Source organism: Petaurus breviceps, unplaced genomic scaffold, assembly GCF_028583685.1.
Source record: "Petaurus breviceps papuanus isolate PSGF00001 unplaced genomic scaffold, PetGlider_PUasm1.0 118, whole genome shotgun sequence".
Classification (NCBI taxonomy): Eukaryota; Metazoa; Chordata; class Mammalia; order Diprotodontia; family Petauridae; genus Petaurus; species Petaurus breviceps.
In genome coordinates, this window is record NW_027185616.1 from 8,022,851 (window position 1) to 8,042,952 (window position 20,102).

At 41.8% G+C, this 20,102-nt stretch overlaps 1 long non-coding RNA gene and 1 pseudogene across 1 annotated transcript; both read left to right on the forward strand.

Annotated features, from left to right (window-relative positions):
- The first annotated feature begins 835 nt into the window (after window positions 1-835).
- LOC138161250 (uncharacterized) lies at window positions 836-19,586 on the forward strand. The gene is made up of 3 exons (XR_011168313.1): window positions 836-970; window positions 5,093-5,116; window positions 18,937-19,586. It is a non-coding gene; the product is annotated as an uncharacterized lncRNA (long non-coding RNA).
- LOC138161239 (leukemia-associated protein 7 pseudogene) lies at window positions 5,929-8,315 on the forward strand (annotated as a pseudogene).
- Window positions 19,587-20,102: the final 516 nt, after the last annotated feature.

Here is a 20,102-nt window from a genome sequence, read left to right on the forward strand (position 1 = left end):
GCTCCACTGTAGTTTACTGTCTCCTGTTTGCTACTTCCCAGCTTTTCTGGGAGAGAGGAGAGGGGAGGGGAGGAGAGGAGAGGGGGGGAGGGAAGGGGAGGGGAGGGGAAGGGAAATCGGTTGTGGAGTGGGAATATCCCAGAAACATCTTCACCTAGAGTACAACTTCAGGCCTCTGGTGGGCCAGACTCTCCTATGTGTAGGAAGCCAGTTGGCCCAACAAGGCAGCGTGGCATATGGCTCTGGGCTTGAAGTCTGGAGAATCTGCCTCCAAATCATCTCAAAGTCAGATACTCACTGGCTGTGTGACCCTGAGTAAATTAGTTAACCTCTCTGTGCTTCAGTTTTTTCCCCTGTAAAATGAAGGAGCTGTACTCTATGGCTTCTGAAATCCCCTTTAGCTGTAAAATTATATGCTATAGTATCTACCACAGTGGACACAGGAGATATGCACCTCAGACTGGAACTACTTAAATGAACGAGCATTGTCTTGGCAGGGTGAGCAAGATGCATGCGGGGACTTTGGGGTTCAAAATAATAAGCAGCAAATTTGGAAGCCAACCCTCCATCTCTTCTTTCTTGTAGTCCTCGCCAAAGTAGTGGGTCTATGTTGGGCTAGTGGTGCTGAGCCTATGTGGCTGGGAGGCGAAAAGAGGTCGGAGAGGTTAATTCCAAACAAAGCTTCGAAAACAAAATGCACTGGGCTTGGGGTGGAGGATGGGGGAGGAGTCAGCAAAGGAGAAAAGGGAGGGAGAACCGATAACCTGCCTAGCTGGAGCCAGCTGCCAAGAAGCACTTAACTTAGGCTAGTCTCTCCTTCCTCCCCATTGTGCTGAGCAGGTGCGGAGCTAGGGAAGCGAAGCCCGCCTCAGCCCTGGGAGGAGCTAGCTTCCCTCCCCTCTGTTTAACCAGAATGTTATAGGACATTTTGGAACTGGTGTGGGGCACTTAGCTCAAAGAGGAAGAGAAGGTAATCTTGTGCCAGCAAATCTCCCGTTTTATGCATTGGAGAAGAGGGGGAAAGGGAGCTGGGCAAGCTGGATGCTAGGATATCTGAGCCCTCCTGTGTTCACTTGCAAAACTAGAGCCCTGGGAATCTTCTGGATAATTAAACTTCCTAAAAGCGGGGATTCTCTGTCAAATCTTGATTGATCTAGTTTCCCTGGGGGATGGGAAGAGTGGTGGACATCCTCTCATCTCCTAGGCATTCACCTGGCCCTCACCTTGACCTGGAACCTAAGGGATAGTTATTCCATCTTAACCTCTATGACTGTCCCCATGCCTGTAATGCTCTCTCCTCACCTCTGCCTCATGGCTTCCCTGGCTTCCTTTAAAACCCCAATCAATCCCGCCTTCTTCAGGAGGCAGAAGTTGCTCCTTCTTCCTGCCTCGTGCTTCAATGCCTTCCTTCTGAGAGTTATCTTCCATTTATACTGTATATGTGTGTGTTCACATGCATATATGTATGTGTGTATCATGTATGTACATGGTTGTTTGCATGTTGTCTGAAGTTTTACCCTGGGTGAAGATATGTCAGGGATATTCCCACTCTACAACCTACCTCTCCTCTCCTCTCCTCTCCTCTCCTCTCCTCTCCTCTCCAATTTTCTCCTCTCCTCTCTCCTTCTCTCCTCTCCTCTCCTCTCCCCTCCCCTCCCTCCTTTCCTCTTCTCCCCTCTCTTCTCCTCTCTTCTCCTCCCTTCCCCTCTCTTCTATTCTCCCCTCTCCTCTCTCCTAGAAAAGCTGGAAAGTAGCAAACAAGAGGCAGCAAACCCCATTAGACTGTGAGGGCAGAGACTGACTTTTGCCTTTCTTTGTATAGCTAGCACTTAGTGCATAGAAGGTGCTTAATAAATGCATGTTGATGATGATAGTGATGACCTAAAGGTCATCTATATAATGCTGTGCATTCTGTAATTTTGGCAGTGTGATGGGGATGGGTCTAACCATGGATACCATCATATCCATTCTACAACTATATGCCCCAAAACCTGTATGGAGCCTAGCAACTGATGTTTCACCCTGTTGTTATTTTTTAAGTGCTATAAGAACCTTGAAGAGAGATGAGATAACCTAGGATACTGAGATAAGAGAATTGGGAAGAAAATAGGGAAGAAGTGACAGAATGACATTCCTGTTCATCTGCCTGCTATGTTGGCGGGCAACATTAATCCCTGTAACCCTCATAGTTCCCATGTTGACACCTTGCTGAATGCTCCAGCCTACAGTGCTGTCTCAACCAAGAAGGCTGTCTCATCCAGTGCTGCTGCTACTGGGGATATTAACCTAACATCCTGCCATGAGTTACTTGAATATTTCTTCTCTTGTGTTGTGGAGGCAGCAAGATAAGCCCAGAGTTGTTGAACAAGAACTAAATGCAGTCAGTATTCCCTGACAGACATTTGTAGAAAGGTGTCAACTTTGGAAAATGGGTGGTGAGAGTATTCTCTTCTTAATTTAACTCCTCGATATTTATTTTACATTCTACTTCGCGTATCAGTCCTTTGCCTTACGATTATGCATGTGATTAATTTTGACTTGGTTAGGGGAGAGTCAATGGAAATGGTGGCTCAAGAGGTGTGGATTAAAATCAGTGATTATCCTCTTGACTACCATGGATCTGAAAGTACTCCAAAGGGGGTATATTACGAGTGCTTGGTGCGATAGTTGCTAGGAAAGGAGAATGCTTCAATCACTTTTGCTTCCCTTCCTTTAAAGATGCCTGAAATTCCAATATTAGAAATTGATCCCAATATTACCTTCTTCCTATGCTTCTCCTCCTCCTCCTCCCCCCTCCTCCCCTTCCTCCTCCCCCCCCTCCTCCTTTTCTCTCTTCCTCCTCCTCCTACTTCTTCTTTTCTTCCTATTGCTACAGATTCCCCCTATAACACATTAAACTCTTAACCCTTTAGAAGCATAGGATCTTGAAGATAAAATGGGCCCTAAAATTATGCAGTCCAAACCCATTCTCAATGTATTCATTCATCTCTTCTATAGTATGCCTAGTAAATGATCATCTGCCTTTGCTGAAATATCTCCAGTGATATAGAAATCATAATCTGACCTGGAAGTTATATCCATTTCTGAGCAACTCTACTAGGAAATTATTTCTTATATTGAGCCAAAATTAGGCTGCCTGCATTTTCTACCAACTGGTCTAAACTTTTCCCACTGAGGCCAGGCAGAATGTCTAATCCCTCTACCACATAATAACTTTACATATTTGAAGTCATTATTTACTGCAAGGACACATGGGTTTACTTTGAGACCAGAGAATGGGGAAATATGAAGAAGGGTGGGTGCAAGAGAGGGAAGTATGAGTGCATTTATAATAAAGGTATTAGAAGATAATGGTGGGGTCAGGCAATAAAAGTGCCATCAACCAAAATATATAATAATTTCAATGGGTCAGAAATTGTGTCTTCTGGTTGAAGGTTAGAAATTGGCCTGGGTTTGTACAGGAAGGTTCCCTGGAGAAGGAAGTTCTAGTCTAAGCAATAGTTTTGAGGTGGGGGAGAACAAGGAGAGGCAGGAAAGAGAAGAAATTGGCCAGTGTCCTTTTCATACCGTAGCTAAAGAGGATCTTTGTAACCTGAGATATGAAAGAGATTTGCCCAGTTGATTTATGATTTATCCTGTCATCTTATGACCTTGGGTTTGAGGACATCAGTCAGTATAGCTCTTTTTCCTTCCAACTATGACAAACTAGGGATCCCCAGAAGCAGATAACAAAGCAGAAATGTAATAAGGAAGAAGAGGCGAGGACAAGCTGCATGGGGGCGAGAATGGGGAAGGACTTGGCTGGGATATGGGAAAAATAAAAGGGGAATAGACATTGTGTATTCATGGGGTGTGGCACAACCCTCCAAAGGTCTCCCATCCCTGGGTTTGTGGCTGCTTAAAAAAGAACAAATTATCTCCCTGGCTATACAGAGGTCCAGGAAGGAATTGAGCACAATTCATTTCCTTTCCTGAGTCTCTAAACACAGTCTCCCATATAGGTTATCACGAACTTCCATTCCTGAAAGTATGGATGAGGGCATACTCTTTGGAAGTCTCAGAACAACCTTTGGCCAAAGGCAATACAATTCTGACATGAAATGCAGGCACAATATTAGATACATAGATCTTAATGCAACATAACCATAAAATAGTTATTTTGTTGCTGCAGACCTATGACGTCATCACCATGGAGAACTCCCAGTATGGAAATTTCTTGCATTTGTGCAATTGATCTGCAACTATAGCTTTAGAGAGTTGTCCAGGGTATGGAGAAATTCATAAATATAGTCACAATTATGATACCTAACATTTATATATGCCTGTAAAGTTTGCAAAGATATGTACTATCTTGTTTGATCCTTACAAGTAGGTACTATCATATTCATTTTACAGATGAGGAAATAGAGACTGATACAGGTTATGTGACTTGCCCAGGGTCACAAAGCTAGGAAGTGTTTGAATCAGGATTCAAACCTAGTTCTTCCTGATTCCAGCTAGAATGTATCAGAGGTAGGGTTAGAACATAAATCCTGACTCCAAGACCAGCCTGCTATCCACAAAGTCACACCACCTCTCACAAAGTAATCATGGCCTCTGTGTAACCAAAATTCTAGAGTGCAGTCATAGGCTTCTTCAGGACAAATAGGTTTTAGAGTGTCATAATCTTTGATGAAATGTCAAAGCATCAGGGGACCTTTCTGCACTTCACAATTATACCTTAGCCTGGCCCTTAGAAGGTAGTAACATTTAGAGCTGGAAGATATCTTATAGATCGTTTAGTCCAGTGGTTTCTTACCTGTGACTTGTGTCCCCCTAGATGGTAGGTGAGGGAAAAGGGTCACTTGAAGTTATTATAAAAGGTTTATATTTGGTTCTGGTTTAAATTTTTTTCTTATGAATTTAACAGCCATCAACAAATGTTGATTTCAATATTCAAAGACCAAAAAAGATTATATATGGAACAATAAACTTCTATTAGGTGGTTTATTTTTTAATTTATTTAAAATTTTAAAAGATAGCAATAAAATTGCCCTATTTGTTCTTTGCTTGTGAATTTCTTTTCGTTTCTATGTATTTTCTCAACCAATAGGTACCAAAGACAGCTACTCTCATGGTGAGTAGAATGCTGTGAATTTTTTTTGATGTTGATAAAGGCTCTTCTTGTTCAAAAAACCCATTCATCTACTCTAATTTTCTCATTTTACAATGAGGAAACTGAGGCCTAGAGAGATAAATTGACTTGCCCAAAGTTATAAGCAGAACTGGTATTCCAATCCAGGTCCAATAATGCCTCTAAATCTTGTGTTGTGCCACTGAATTCTGCTGCCTCTCCTAAGTTAGCGTGTTGGTCCTAGAAATAGGGAATGAAAGCATTTCTGCTCTGCATCTCCCACTAGGGTTCACAGATAAGCCTGACTACAGCAGTTCATTCATCATTATCATCTTTCCTCCTTCCTTCTTTCCATAGCTCTGGTCTCCCTGAGAGACCTATTACTGGAGCCCCAGGTTACAGGATACAGAGTTCTGAGAGAGTAAAGACCTATGCCAAATCCAGAGAAGGAAGAGCAAGCAGGACCATTAGACAACTTCCAGAAGAGACTTTCTCTTTCATCCTTCTGCATTTCAAGTTGAAGGGAGTAAAGGGGATCATCCTAAGTAGCAGCTTTCCCATAATCCCCTAGGACTAGAAGCAGGCACATGGAAAACTGCAACTGTCTCTCTTTTATAGAATCATAAATTCACAGAATATGATAGAGGGAAGGGGCCTGAGAAATGCTCCAGTCTTTGGGTTCTTCATTTCTTTTGTCTCAAAATAATGTTGTTAAATGCATAAAATATAACACACACTATATAATTACAAAGGAAACCAGTGCTACTGAAATAGTTATCAAAATGGTTTATTTAAAAGTTCATGGATCTCAACGGACCTCCAATCAGGAATACCTGACCTCCAATACGGCCTCAAATACTTCCTAGCTGTGTGACCCTAGACAAGTCACTTAACTTCTGTCTGCCTCATTTTCCTCTACTGTAAAATGGACATATTAATAGCACCTACTTCCCAGTGTTGTTGTGAGGATCAGATGAGGTAAATTTGTATGTATAGCATCTGGCATATAGTAAGTTGCTTTAAAAAATGCTTGTTTCCCTCCTTTCATTCTACAGATGAGGAAACTGAGGCCTAGGGTGACATAACTAGTATGTGATAGAACTGGGTCATCTAGCTCCAACTTGTGTTCTTTCATTAGAATTGTTCAATCTAACAACTGTCTTGGAGTTTGCACCGTGGAATTTGGTTTTGCTTAGAGTTTTTGTTGTTATTATTGTCTTCCTGGAGGCAATCTGTAGAGTTTTTTCCATTGGCATTTTTTGTTGTTTTTGTGATTAGAAGTTCTGGGCAATTTTCTTGTATTATGGCTTCCATTATGGCACTTGGGTTTTTTGACTTGTGTTCTCCTAGGAGATCTCCATTTCTTACAAGCTGTGCTCTTTATGCCATGCCACAGGGGCAGGATGTTCGGGATGAGGGCCTTTGGAAAGTCTCAGGAGCCCAGAATGTGGGAGGAAGAGGTTAGAGTGCGATCTAGTTATGTCTCCAAGAGGTGTCTGATGAGTTCATAGGGGCAGTGAATGGGGGAAGAAGTAAGAGACAGAAAGAGTAGCTGGTTGCTAAGGGACACCAAAATGATTAGCAGTCAGGAAGCTGGGCTTGGAAGAGGAATCCTACTGCTGATACCTAGACCCCAAAAGAATGGTTGCTAGGGACTTGGTGGGGAGGGGAGTCTTCATTCTAATTACATAGAATCTCAGATCAGGAAGGGACCTCAGAGGCCATGTACAATGTGCAAAGTTTGACATATTGAAGGCACAAAATAAACACTTGTTGATTGATGGGTTGATATTCTCCAACTTATATCCCCAAAAGAATCCCCTCTGTAGATGTTGAGCAGATAGCCATTGGGGGTTTTTTATTTGTTTGTTTGTTCTTGGCTTGAAGATCTCTAGTAACCTACCACTTTACAAGAATTCTAAAAGAAGGAAAGTGAGAGGAAGGAAACCGGGTGGAAAATGTGACCCCGTTGACCTTAATCATCCCCTCCGCCTCTCTTGCCCCACCTGCTTGAGGAATAGGGTGGAAAAAACCCGGGCAGCGATGGCCAGCACGACGTCCCTCCAGGCCTCTGTCAGTCACCAGATTGTGGCCCTGCAGACCCTGCGGATCTTGCAGCAGCAGAGGGACCAGGACAAGGGCCAGCCGCCCCCCCCAGCACGTGTCCGCAGACCCGGGGCAGGCCAGCCCCCCAGAGCAGCGAGAGAAGGGCGAGGGGCCCTCGGTGGCGAAGCCGGGAGGGGAAGGGAACGCTGCCCCCAGCCCCGGGAGCCGGGTCAGTGCACTCTGGCCCACGTCGTCAAGACCACTTCACATCTTGTCCAGGCGGAGAAGAACATCCTGAACCTGCTGCATCAAGAATTGAACTTCCCCATCTACTTAAAAGATACTATCGAGTTTACAAACATCTGCTGTCATATGGCCCAACAATGGGAGGGACAGGCTTTTGACCAAGACTTGAATGCATACCAGTGCCAGAAGACCATCATCAAGAAGCTGATCCATTCACTGTTGAGCTGCCCAGCTGATGTCCGTGCTTTGTCCTGTATTGCTCTGACGCAGGTTCTCCGGAATCATCTGGATCTGTGAATGTTATTGATTTGTGAATTGAAGCCAGTCTGGCTATAAGCTTTAGCTAAGCAGATATTGTGTATAGGTCTTAATAGCAAAATGAGCCTTTGAGTGTCATCACATCTGGCAGAATTGAGGATTGTATGAACAGAATTCTTTTCACATTTATAACAATCAGTAACAGCTAGAATTTTCAGGAATTTTGCCATTGTTCTTCCTTGTTATGGATAAAAATACAGTTATATAGTTTGCTTTACTTATACAATTGGATTAAGTGCATTAATTTCCATGTCAGATATTCCTTTTGACTTGTTATATATAACATAGATGCCTAGCTGTTTACTTGGAGCTATTTTGTGGCTGAAGCTGTATTGTTAATGAAAGTCTGAGCCAGAATTGTGATATGTGATAATCAATACATGTTCTCTTTTGCTGTGTATAAAAAAAGAGAGAAAGTATCCCTTTATTTCATTTCCTAGTGAAGGAATTTGAAGACTCTGTGTAAATACTTAAGACTCTTGTTCCTGGTTTAGTGAATTTACTGTTTCACACCTACTAAATGGCTTATAAGTTTTCTGCCTTCAATACCTTGGTTTGGAAATTGGAAGTGATGATAATCCCATTTAAAGTACTTAGAATAAAAGATTCTTAAAAAAAAAAAAAGAATTCTAAAAGAAATTCGCATTCCAAAAAAGAAACCTATGCTGACTTTACTATACAGTACTGTCCTCTCTCTGTCTCTGTCTGTCTGTCTGTCTCTCTCTCTCTCTCTCTGTCTCTCTGTCTCTGTCTCTCTCCCTCCACTCTTGCCCCTTGCTCTGCAGTCTGTGGCCTTCACCCCACTCTAAGCGCGGGCACGTGCGCACATGCACGCACACACACACACAAACGATTTGTCTCCACCACAAGACTCTTTGCTTGAGACCTCCTGCCCTAAGGGAGGAAACGCTGCCCCACTCTGCCCACCCTCCTTTGTATCTAGCCACATGTCTTCCATCTGTCCCAACCAGTATCAAGTGTCTGTCCCTGTGCCCAATCTCTCCTATTCATTTCCATGTCTGATCCCCACATGACTGCCTCCCCCCTTTTCCCCCATTCCACTGTGTGTGCTCTTCCTCTCAGTTCAGGCCAGGCTCCCATGGAGCTGGCCCTAGCCTCCTCATGTTCCTCCTCCTGCTTGTTCTTCTGTCCCTAACCTTCACACGTCCTTGAACTGTGTGCCAGCCCCCTTCGTACATGGGTGGGGAGAGGAAGAGGGGAGAGGACCTTCTTGCCTCCCTTTTTCCTTCCTTTCAACAAGTCCCTGAGCAAATTTGAATTACTTAAAAATCACTTTATGTAGAGGTCTTCTGAACAATCCACTTAAGTAAATTGAGAATTGTTTCTATGTAGATATATAGAAGACTTATGCAAATGAATACCATATCACCTTAGAGAAGATGGCACTAACCATTTGGAAACCAGGAGAAATCTAATGCAAAAGATGGCATTTGAACAGGAAAATGGGGATTCTACAAGGTGGGATGTGACAGAAGAGAATTCCAAATGTAGAGAAAAGCCAGTACCTTTCTGATTTTCAAAAAAGGGAAGAGATCTAACTGCAAAGTATAGACCAATGAGCTTGATTTATTATTAAAGGGATGACTAGTGAACAATTTAAAAAAGGAAGCAGTGATCATAAATAACCAGGATGTCTTCATCAAGGACAGGTCAAGCCAGGGTAGCTTTATTTGCTCTTCTGACAATGTCATTATTGACCAAGCACAGAACCTGGGCCACTTCACTAGAGATCTCTCCATTGCTAGCAACCAAGTGGACAATAGAGCATTGTGTGTTAGGATAAACAAGTGGGTCAATATGGATAGACTGCAGAGAGTGTAAAAAGGAAGAGTGTATAAGACTGGAAAGGTAGGAAGGATCCAGGTTGTGAAAAAGCAAAGTTGTGACTGTGTATGTGAAGAAAAAAGATCACAGAGATGTTGTGGAGGTAGAAAGGACAAGATCTTGCAAATGTGAGTTGATGGGCAATGAGAAATCTATATGGGCACTGAGATTGTGAACATGGATAACTGGAAAGATCATAGTGCCTTCAACAGCAGTAGAATAATTTGGAAGATGGATGATGATAAGTCCTATTTTAACCATACTGAGTTTGAGAATGCCTATGGGTCATCTGGGTTGAGATGTCTAAATAGTACTTCATGATTTGGGACTGAAACTCAGGAGAGAGACTAGGGCTGGATATATAGGTCTTGGAGTTATCTGCATAGAAATGACAGATAGCTGAGCCCATAGGATCTGATTAAGTCACCGAGCAAGAGAGTATGAAGAAAAAGAGGGTCTAGGACAAGAACCTGGAGTATAACCACAGTTAATGAGCATGCCATGGATCCATCAAAAGAAACTTAAAAGGAGTGGTCAGGCAGGGAGGAAGACAGCCACAAGAGAGTGGTGTCACAAAAAAACACAGAGAAGAGAAGACTCCCTAGACACTGTGCTTCTCCTTGATGCAGTCTAATATCTGATTCGCACTTTTGGCTGCAATATCACACTATTAATGCATAATGACTTTGCACGCCACTAAAATCTCTAGATTACTTTCCGTCCATGCCTCCCCCATCTTCCATTTGTAAGACTGAATTTTTTTGACCCAAGTGTAAGATTTCATTTCCCCCTCAATTTCATTTCTTCTTATTAGATTAATGCAACTTTTTGAATCCTGACTATCTTCAAGTGTGCTTTAAGGTTAGCATCATCTGCAGATTGTATTATCATGTCATCTATATCTTCATCCATATCAAGGATAAAAAGTGTTAAATAGCACAGAGCTAAGCATAGAAACCTGAAACACTTCACTATAGACTTCTCCATTGGCATCAACCTAATGATGACTACTCTTTGTATTTAGCCCTTCAGCCAGTTCCAGATCCACCTAACTATACTGTTATCCAGTCCACATCTCTCCACCTTACCCACAAGAATATTATGAGATATCCTGTCAAATGTATTGCTAAAGTCCTGGTAGACTGTATCTACAACATTCCCCTATCTATCAGTCTAATGTCATTGTTAGAAGAGGAAATAAAGCTGGCCTGGCTTGATCTGTTGTTGATGAAGACATGCAGGTTATTTATGATCATGGCTTCCTTTTCTAGTTGTTCACTTTTGTGGCTGTTCAGTTATTCAATCATGCCAGACTCTTTGTGATTCCATGGACCACAGCAAGCCAGACTCTTCTTTCCTCCACTATCTCCTGAAGTCTGTCCAGGTTCATTCTTATTGCTTCCATGACACTATCTATCCATCTCATCTTCTGCCATCTTCTCCTTTTGTTTTCAATCTTTCCTAACGTTAGGATCTTTTCCAGTGAGTCCTATCTTCTCATTATGTGACCAAAGTATTTAAGTTTCAGCTTCACTATTTGACTTTCCAGTGAATAGCTTGAATTCATTTCTTTAAGTATTAACTGATTTGATCTCCTCATTGTCCAAGGGATTCTCTAAAGTCTTCTCCAGCATCACAATTAGAAAGGGTCAATTCTGTGGCAGTCTGCTTTCCCTACAATACAGCTCTTACAGTCATATATTGCTATTGAAAAAACTATAGCTTTGGCTATATAGGTCTCTGTCGGCAAGGTGATATTGATGGGGTGCTTGGTGCTTGTGCTTGGACCCCAATTCCAAGATGACATTTTTCCCTAGCTTCAAAACACTATCCCTAACAGTTTTCTCCCCAGCCCAAGAACACTATGCCTAGCAAGAGCTCATGAGTGGGCCCCAGTGAGACAAACTACCCTTCCCCACAATTACTCATGAGTGGACCCTAGGAAAACAAACTATCCCCATCACAAGAACAAATTTTGTAATAAAAATAAGACTATCTTGTAACCACAGAATTATCGTGTATTGATTCCCCAAATTATCATATTCAATCCACAATTCAAGCTATAGACATCAACTCTCAAAGCCATCTTGCTACAGATGTAACAGACCAAAAATACACCCCTGAGAAACCCCTTCCCCTAGTTTCCAGTAGTGAATGACTCCAGTGACCAGGTTGTAAGTTATCATTATCACCTAATTAGCGTATCTTCCAGATAATCCACTACTTTTCCTGTATAAGCTTTAATATTATTCCTGTTAAATTACAAGTTTCTTAAGGAATGCAAGTTCCTTAAGGAGCTCTGTCTGCCATATTGGCATTAAAATAAACCTTTGTCAACTTGACTTAAAGACTGCTTGAGTCCATGAATTCATTCTAGACAACACTGTCCAGTACTCCTGCCTTTACGGGGTCCCCAAACCTCTTAAACCCACATCAATATCTCTGCTATTTAGTATGCTGTCCAGATTCACCATAGCTTTCTTTCCAAGGAGCAAGCATCTTTCAATTTCATGGCTGCAGTCACTGTCTGCAGTGATCTTTGAACTCAAGAATATAAAATTTGATTCTTGATTTCATTTCTTGTCCCTCTACTTGCCAAGAAGTAATGGAGGCAATTGCCAAGATCTTTGGTTTTTTTTGTTTGTGTTTTTATGTTAAACCTCAAGCCAGTTTTTACATTCTCCCCTTTCACTGTCATCAAGAGACTTCTCAATTCCTCTTTACTTTCTGCTATCAGAGTGGCATCATTTATGTATCTGAGATTATTGTGACACTTAATTCCAGTTTTTTATTTATCCAGCCTGATGTTTTATATGATGTATTCTGTATATGTCAAATACACAAGGTGACAAATTCAGCCTTGTCACACTCCTTTTCCTATCTTACACCAATCCATGTCCAGTTTTAGTCCATGCCCTGTTGTTTCTTGACTGGCATACGAGTTCCTGTGGAGATAAGTAAGATGATCTGATACTCCCATCTCTTTGAGGACTTGCCACATTTTGTTGTTCACTAGCCATTCCTTTGATAATAAATCAAACTCACTGATCTAGAGTTTACAAATTTAGTTCTATCCCCTTTTTGAAGATCAGGAAAATATTTGCTCTCTTCCAATATTTGTTGCTTCTCAACTTTATGCATCTATTATTATTTTTTCAAGGGAAAGAAGGAAACAAACATTTATCAAATGCTTACTCTATGCTAAGCTGTCCACAAATATTATTTCATTTCATTCTCATAACTTTATAAGGCTAATATCCTCATTTTACAATTGAGGAAACTGAGACAGGCAGAAGTTGAGTGATTTAAACAGGGTACACAGCTAGGAAGTCTCCAAGGTAGGATTTGAACTCAAATTTTCCTGACTCTGGGCCCATTCCTCTACCCATTGGACCATTGAAAAGGTATACCTTGAAAGGCATCAAGATCAGTGATTGATTCAACTATCATATCTATTTGTTTTTTCAGTACCCTGTACTTCCAGTAGCCAATTTGTCAGGGCTTGGTGATTTGAACTCATTAAAGGCAGCTAGATGTTCTCTTGCTATCTTTTTATCTATTGTCAAGTCAAAATCTTCTGTCTCAATACCTGCTTGTTGGGGCAAGAAATCTGGATCACTTACTCCCTTTTGAATGTCAGCCTAGTTTGGGGACTGCTCAATAGCTGTATTCACGCCCTGGACAAAACTCTGATAACTATAAGACTTCAGATTATGATACCTTCTTCAGCTGGGTGGCATCTTGAGGCAGCAGGGTGTGGTAGAGAAATCTTCATGGAATGTCAGGGAAATATTCTGTTGGCAGGAAAAGTTCCAACAAGGTAGCAACCATATCTATACCTTCTTAAGTCCTAACTCCTCTTCCCCAGGCCCTGAAGGGCCAAGGGTAAACTCCAAAGCAGAGTTCAAGTATTTATCTGAAGAGGTGGTTGGGTTGGAATGCAAAGGTTAGGGGTGGCAAGTGGTGTTTGGGCAGGGAAGTCAGGAATGCCTCTTGCATGATCTGTCTCCTATAGTGCCTAGCATATAAAGGCACTCAGTAAATGCTGATCAGTGTCCTTGGGACACTTAGTCTACCTAGGAAGAACCTGTGCTGCTTTTTCCCTTCTTTTGACAGGCACTTGTCTTCCTTGCCCCAACCACATGGAACTGAGGGTCTACCACACTCCCTACTCCAACACCACGTAGCTTGCCATTCAGTCTGGCCCCAGACCTCAGCTCCATGACTGCATTGTTCCAATACCTGGGAGTCTTGGAATGTCTCTATTAGGAATGTGTTTACTCTCAGAACTGTTTACTTTCTGTGCTGGGGCAGGGGCTCAGATCAGAGTAATTCCTGAGAGAAGCTCCTGGGGTAGAGCTAAGTGAGAAGTCAAAGAGGTGAGAAGAACCATGAGGATCCATGTTCTACAGCCCTATATTTAATATCTTCCACAGTGGGAAAAATGGGGTGCTTGACCATCACCTCAGTGCCCAAATGGAATAGGACTTGGTAAAGTAAATTTCCCAAAGGCCGGGCACCTGGGGTTAGAGTTGCCCACAGCATCTCCCAAGCCTGGTGTGGGACAGATTCATTAGCCACTAACAAGCCTACATAAATTCCCTGGGAAGAAAAAAGATCTTCAATTCCTACCAACTTGGATCTGGGTTCTGTGAACCTGCAGCCCACCTTTCTCTCTAGTAAGCTTTGAGGAGATGCCAGGAAATGAGAGGCAGCTAAATGTCTAATTCTGTAAAACACTTATTAAATGCTACAAAGTGCAGAGAGATCAGTCATTTAATCAGTCAACAAGCAAGTATTAAACACTTGCTATTTTCCAGGATGATAGGGTCATAGCTTTAAGACTAGAAGGGATGTTCAAGACCATCTAATCCAGCCCCTTCATGTGACGGAAGAGGAAATTAAGACAGAGAATTTAGGTGATCTTTTCAAAGACACACGGGTTACCACATGACGAGATTTGAACCAAGCTACTATTATTCCAAAACCCAGGGCTCAATTGTTCTCATTGAATTTATATTCCAGTGTTGGGAGAAGGGGGATAGGACATACATAAATAAATATGGTACAAATTCGAACCTAGTAAGAGCAGAACAAAGTGCAGTGTGAGGTGCTAGGAAGGAAAGTTAATTTCTCTTTGGGGTGGGGAAGCTCAAAGAAGGTTTCGTGGAGGAGTGATATTTGGGTTGGACTGCCAAGGATATATAGGTGGAGGTGACAGAAGAATGCATTGAATTTGAGCTATTGGCAGGATGTTGGGCTGGGTAGGCCATCCAGAAAACAGTCACCCAAGGGAGGTGGCAGGGGAGGCTCCTTTAGAAAGTAGAAAGGTAAAGACCTGGGAGGAAACTGTCACCTTGGATGCATTCCATAAGAAGATGGAAGAGTGATGTATCCAGAGCCTATATCTTTCTCCTGGTATGGCTTCTTATAAACAGACCAACACTCTTGGGAGAACTGGCTTTCTTTCCTACTGCCAACACCCACAGTCAGTGCTACTCACTGCCACATCTGCCAGGGAACTCGGCTCCTCACCTGAGGCCATCTGCACACTACATTGGCACAGGTCTTAGTTTCATATGTTGGTGCCTTTGATACTCCAGACTGGCAGGAAGGGAGGAGCTGGGAGTGGGTTAGAAAGACCCCTTTGGATTCTGGAAGCCAGGTTAGGGAGATTGGCTGTGGGAACCTGGTCTTGCACAGGACTCCCTTCAAAATACCAGTCCACTTCTGTCTGGGACATGGGGAGTGGGTGGGTGGGATGAAGGAAACCCCAGCAGCTGGAGAGACTTGAAGTCTAAGTTAGTCCTGCCTCAGACACTTGCTGTCTGTGTGTCTCTGAGCAAGTCACTCACCCTGTCAGCTTCGGCTTCTTCAATTGTAAAATGGGAATAAAAACACCTACCTCCCAGAGCTTCTATGACAAAATCTGATAATGTTCCTAAAGCACTTTGCAAACCGTTTGTGTGTGTGTGTGTGTGTGTGTGTGTTTATGATACATAAATGGTAGCTATTATCTTCAAGGCCAGATGTTCTACAAAATCTCTGGAGAGCCTAGAATTTGTGGGAGAGTAAAGTGGGGGGGGGGAGGACTAGAGAAGAGAGAATCCTCTAGACTTCAGAAGGCCAGGCTGGGCCCTCCCACATAAGGACAATAGAACTCTGATTGTGAAAGGGAAATTTGCCCAGTCTGCCCTCCCTGGGAGAGGGGTAAAGACTAACGAGTAGGCTCTGAGCTTCCTGCCCCTTTACCCAGAAGACCAGAGCACTGCAACAAGGCATTTGGGTATCTTAGTCAAGGGCTTAAAACCGAGTCCCTGTGTCACCATCCACAGGAGGCTTTGAGCAGTTGCTATAATGTATTTATGATGTGTCACAGTATAAATACCTACAGGTTAAGAAGGGCAACATTTTCTGGCGCTGAAAACATGTACATTTATAAAAAGTCATATTTAGATGTGTCCTGTGTGGCATCTGTCCATTATCTGTGCTCTAACTGCTTGTTTATTCCTAGTCCCTGATCTGTTCCTGGACCTGTGGCTGGCTTGGTTTAAGAAGGTTGCCCCACCCTATTTAGAGGCAGTTAAACAAAGGGATGTAGAATTAGTGGGTGGGGGAGAAGAGAGACTGGATGGGTTCTGTGTAGGAAGAGTCAATGTGGTGTCCTAGAAAGAACAAAGTGAAACTCATCACTTAAAAAAAAAAAAAAGGAAATTAGTCAGGTTATAAAGACAGATTGTATCAGATGGAATGAAAAATGGTAAAGAGGACATAAAACCAAACAAGAAAAGGAAAAAGATCAGGTATTTTGCTTCCACCTGGATATAAACTCAGTTCTTTCTAATTCTTTCTCTGGATGCACACATTTCTCTCCATAGTGAGTCTTTTGGGATTGACTTATATCACTGCATTGCTGAGAAGAGTCCAGTCTATCAAAGTTGGTCATCACACATACATTGTGTCTGTAATTGTGTACAAATTTCTCCTGGTTCTACTCTTCTCACTCAGCATCAGTTCATATCAGCCTCCCCAGGTAAATATGAAGTCCATCTGCTCCCCATTTCTTATAGCACAGTAGTATTCCATAACATGCATATACCACAACTTGTTCAGCCATTCCCCAATTGATGGGCACACCCTTAATTTCCAATTCTTTGCCACCACAAAAAGAGCTGCTATAAACATTTTTGTACATATGGGTCTTCCTCCCACTTCTATGATCTCTTTGGGATCATAGGGAGTGGTATTGCTGGGTCATGGGAACCCTAGGAGTGGTATTGCTGGGTCAAAGGATATGAAAGTATTTATAGCCCTTTGGGCATAATTCCAGATTGCTCTCCAGAGAGGCTGGATCAGTTCACAACTCCACCAGCAATGCATTAGTGTTCTAATTTGCCCACATCCTCTCCAGCATTTGTCATTTTCCTGTTTTGTCATCTTAGCCAATCTGACTGGTGAGATGTGGTACCTCAGAGTTGTTTTGATGTGCATTTCTCTAATCAATAGTGATTTGGAGCATTTCTTCATGTGCTTATAGATATCTTTAATTTCTTTCTCTGAAAATTGCCTGTTCATGTCCTTTGACCATTTATCAATTGGGGAATGACTTGTATTCTTATAAATTTGACTCAATTCTCTGTATATTTTAGAAATGAGTCCTTTGTCAGAGACATAGGTTGTAAAGATTCTTTCCCAATTTCCCACTTCCCTCTTAATCTTGGTTACATTGGCTTTGTACAGAAGCTTTTCAATTTCATGTAGTCAAAATTTTCCATTTTCCATTTTATAATGTTCTCTAATTCTTGTTTAGTCATAAAGTCTTTCCTTCTCCACAAGTCTGACAGGTAAACTATTCCTTGTTTTACGAGACTGCTTACAGTATCAACCTTTATTCCTAGATCATGCACCCATTTAGACTTGATTTTGGTATATGGTGTTAGATAATGGTCTATGCCCAGTTTATGCCATACTATATTCCAGTTTTCCCAGCAGTTTTTGTCAAATAGTGAGTTCTTATCCCAAAAAACAGGGTCTTGGGGTTTATCAAACAATAAATTACTATAGTCATTGACTTCTGAATCTCGTGCCTAATCTATTCCATTGATCCACTCCTCTATTCCTCAGCCAGTACCAAGTAGTTTTGATGACTTCTACTTTATAATACAGATTGAAATCTGGTATAGCTAGTCCACCTTCCCTAGCATTTCTTTTCATTAATTTCCTTGATATTCTGGACCGTTTTTTCTTCCAAATGAATTTTGTTACTATCTTTTCTAGCTCTATAAAGTAGTTTTTTGGTAAATTAATTGGTATGGCACTAAATATATAATTTAATTTAGGTAAAATTGTCATTTTTATTATATTAGCTTGACCCAGCCACGATCAATTGATATTTTTCCAATTAGTTAGATCTGACTTTATTTGTGTGAAAAGTGTTTTGTAGTTGTGGTCATATAGGTCCTGGGTCTGAACCTCCATTTCTTTGTAAAATGAGGGGATCTTAAAACCCTCTCCCCCCCTCTCTTTCTCCTAGTTCTAACATGATTTGAGTCCCTAGATAGTGCTACTCTTCCTTGGGTTGACTCCTAGTGTGTTAGAAATGACCCTTGGGGTTTGACAGAGAGAATTTCCCCAGGACTTCAGGGGTCATGTCTTTGTCATCAATCAATTGATTAAAAAAATATTCATCAGGTGACTGACTGTGATAGACTGGGCTCTTCTCAGCAATACAAGGTTAGAAGACAACTCCAAAAGACTCATGATGGAAAGGGCTATCCACATCCAGAGAAAGATTTATGGAGTCTGAATGTAGATGGAAGCAAACCACTTGCTCTCTCTTTTTTGTTTTGTTCCTTCTTTCTTTCTAACCACTCCACTGGTTACAATCCTTCTTTAGAACTTGACTAATGCTTAATATGAAGGTGTTTGTAGAACCTTTGTCTGATTGCATGCTGCCATGGAGGGGAGAGGAGAGGAAGGGGGAGAAAATGTGAAACTCAAAAGCTTTTGGAACTGAATGTTGTAAACTAAAGATAAATTAATTAATTAATTTAAAAAATATTCATCATGTACCTATTATGTGCCAGGCAATGTGCACGGTGCTGGGGATACAAGAACTGGCAAATAAAAAAATAGTTCCCAGTCTCAAGGAGATTATTTTCTGTTGGGAGTTCAGCTGAGACAGCATATGTAAATATATATATATATAATTTATATATATAAATTAATAAATTGTGTATATGTAAATACACACATGCATATATGTAAATATATACATGTGCATATATAAATGTATACTACATATGTGTACCTATATAAATATGTACAAAATTTATATGTAGTTAATACAAGATTTTTTTCATTGATAGTGAGTATCGGGAAATTAAGAAATGCTTCATGTAGAAGATGATACTTAAACTGGGTTTTGAAGGAAACCAGAGATTCGAGGAGGAGGAGGAAAGGAGAGAGTGAATTCCAGGCATCAGCAATGGTCAACGCCAAAATTCGGAAAAGAGACAAGGATACAAACTTTTGATTTTGGACCAACATTTCCAAAAGAAGCCTCTACTCCCTATAGTTAAAAAAAATAAATGGCTCTTACTTTGTTCTCCACAAATGCTCCCCCCGCAATCTCTGTTACAAAACTACTTGGGTGAGATTCATACATAAACCTAGGAAAACAGAGAGAGAGAGAGAGAGAAGCTGAGGGTGAAATGGGGATTCAGACAGTCAGCCTTGTTGACACTTTCACATCTTCTTCGCCTTCATTGCTGTGCCAAGGAGAGTGATTCTTTGGCGTGAGAGAGATCACATCCGCCATACACTGACTCTCAACCTCTCTCAGTAAGTCAGTCAACAAGAATTTATCTTCCTAATGACTCGTGCTTTTCATGTTTGGGGATTACCATCATTTATTTGTCTGTTGAATGTTGGACTAAGCACACCAGGAATTTTGAGGTTTGGGTGAGACACATCCCGCCCCCTCCAGGAATTTCCAATCCACGAATTGTCACCCTCACATAGGTTTGTTTGACAACTCTTCTTTGTAAGTGCTGCATATCTCATGTAGGTATTGATGATATATTTGCTTATCTTGTCTCCCCTATTCAGAATTGGCATATGCTAAGAAATTAACTGACTATCTGCAAGACTGTACAAATTAGGAAGCTTTTGAGAAGAGAAGAATTCTGGAAGGCAGTGCCCTGCCTTGACTTGGGGAGAAAGGAATATTACTGGGAAAGATAGAATAGGAAGGGAGCCACCTGATGTAAATGGGGGACCTGGCTAGCAGGACAGTGTGTGTGTGTGAGTGTGTGTGTGTGTGTGACTTCAAATAGAATCCCCAAAGTTGAAAGAAAGATCTGTCTAGGAGTGTTACTCCCCCACCCACCAACCCTGCCTCACCCAAACCTGTCCAGCAGGTGTGGAAACAGGTTCCTCACTAAAGACGACCTGTAGCTGCAGGTGGAAGGTGGGGCCAGTGAGGAGGGGAAGGAAAGGGTGGAGTAGAGAAATTGGGTGGGCAGTGGCAGCT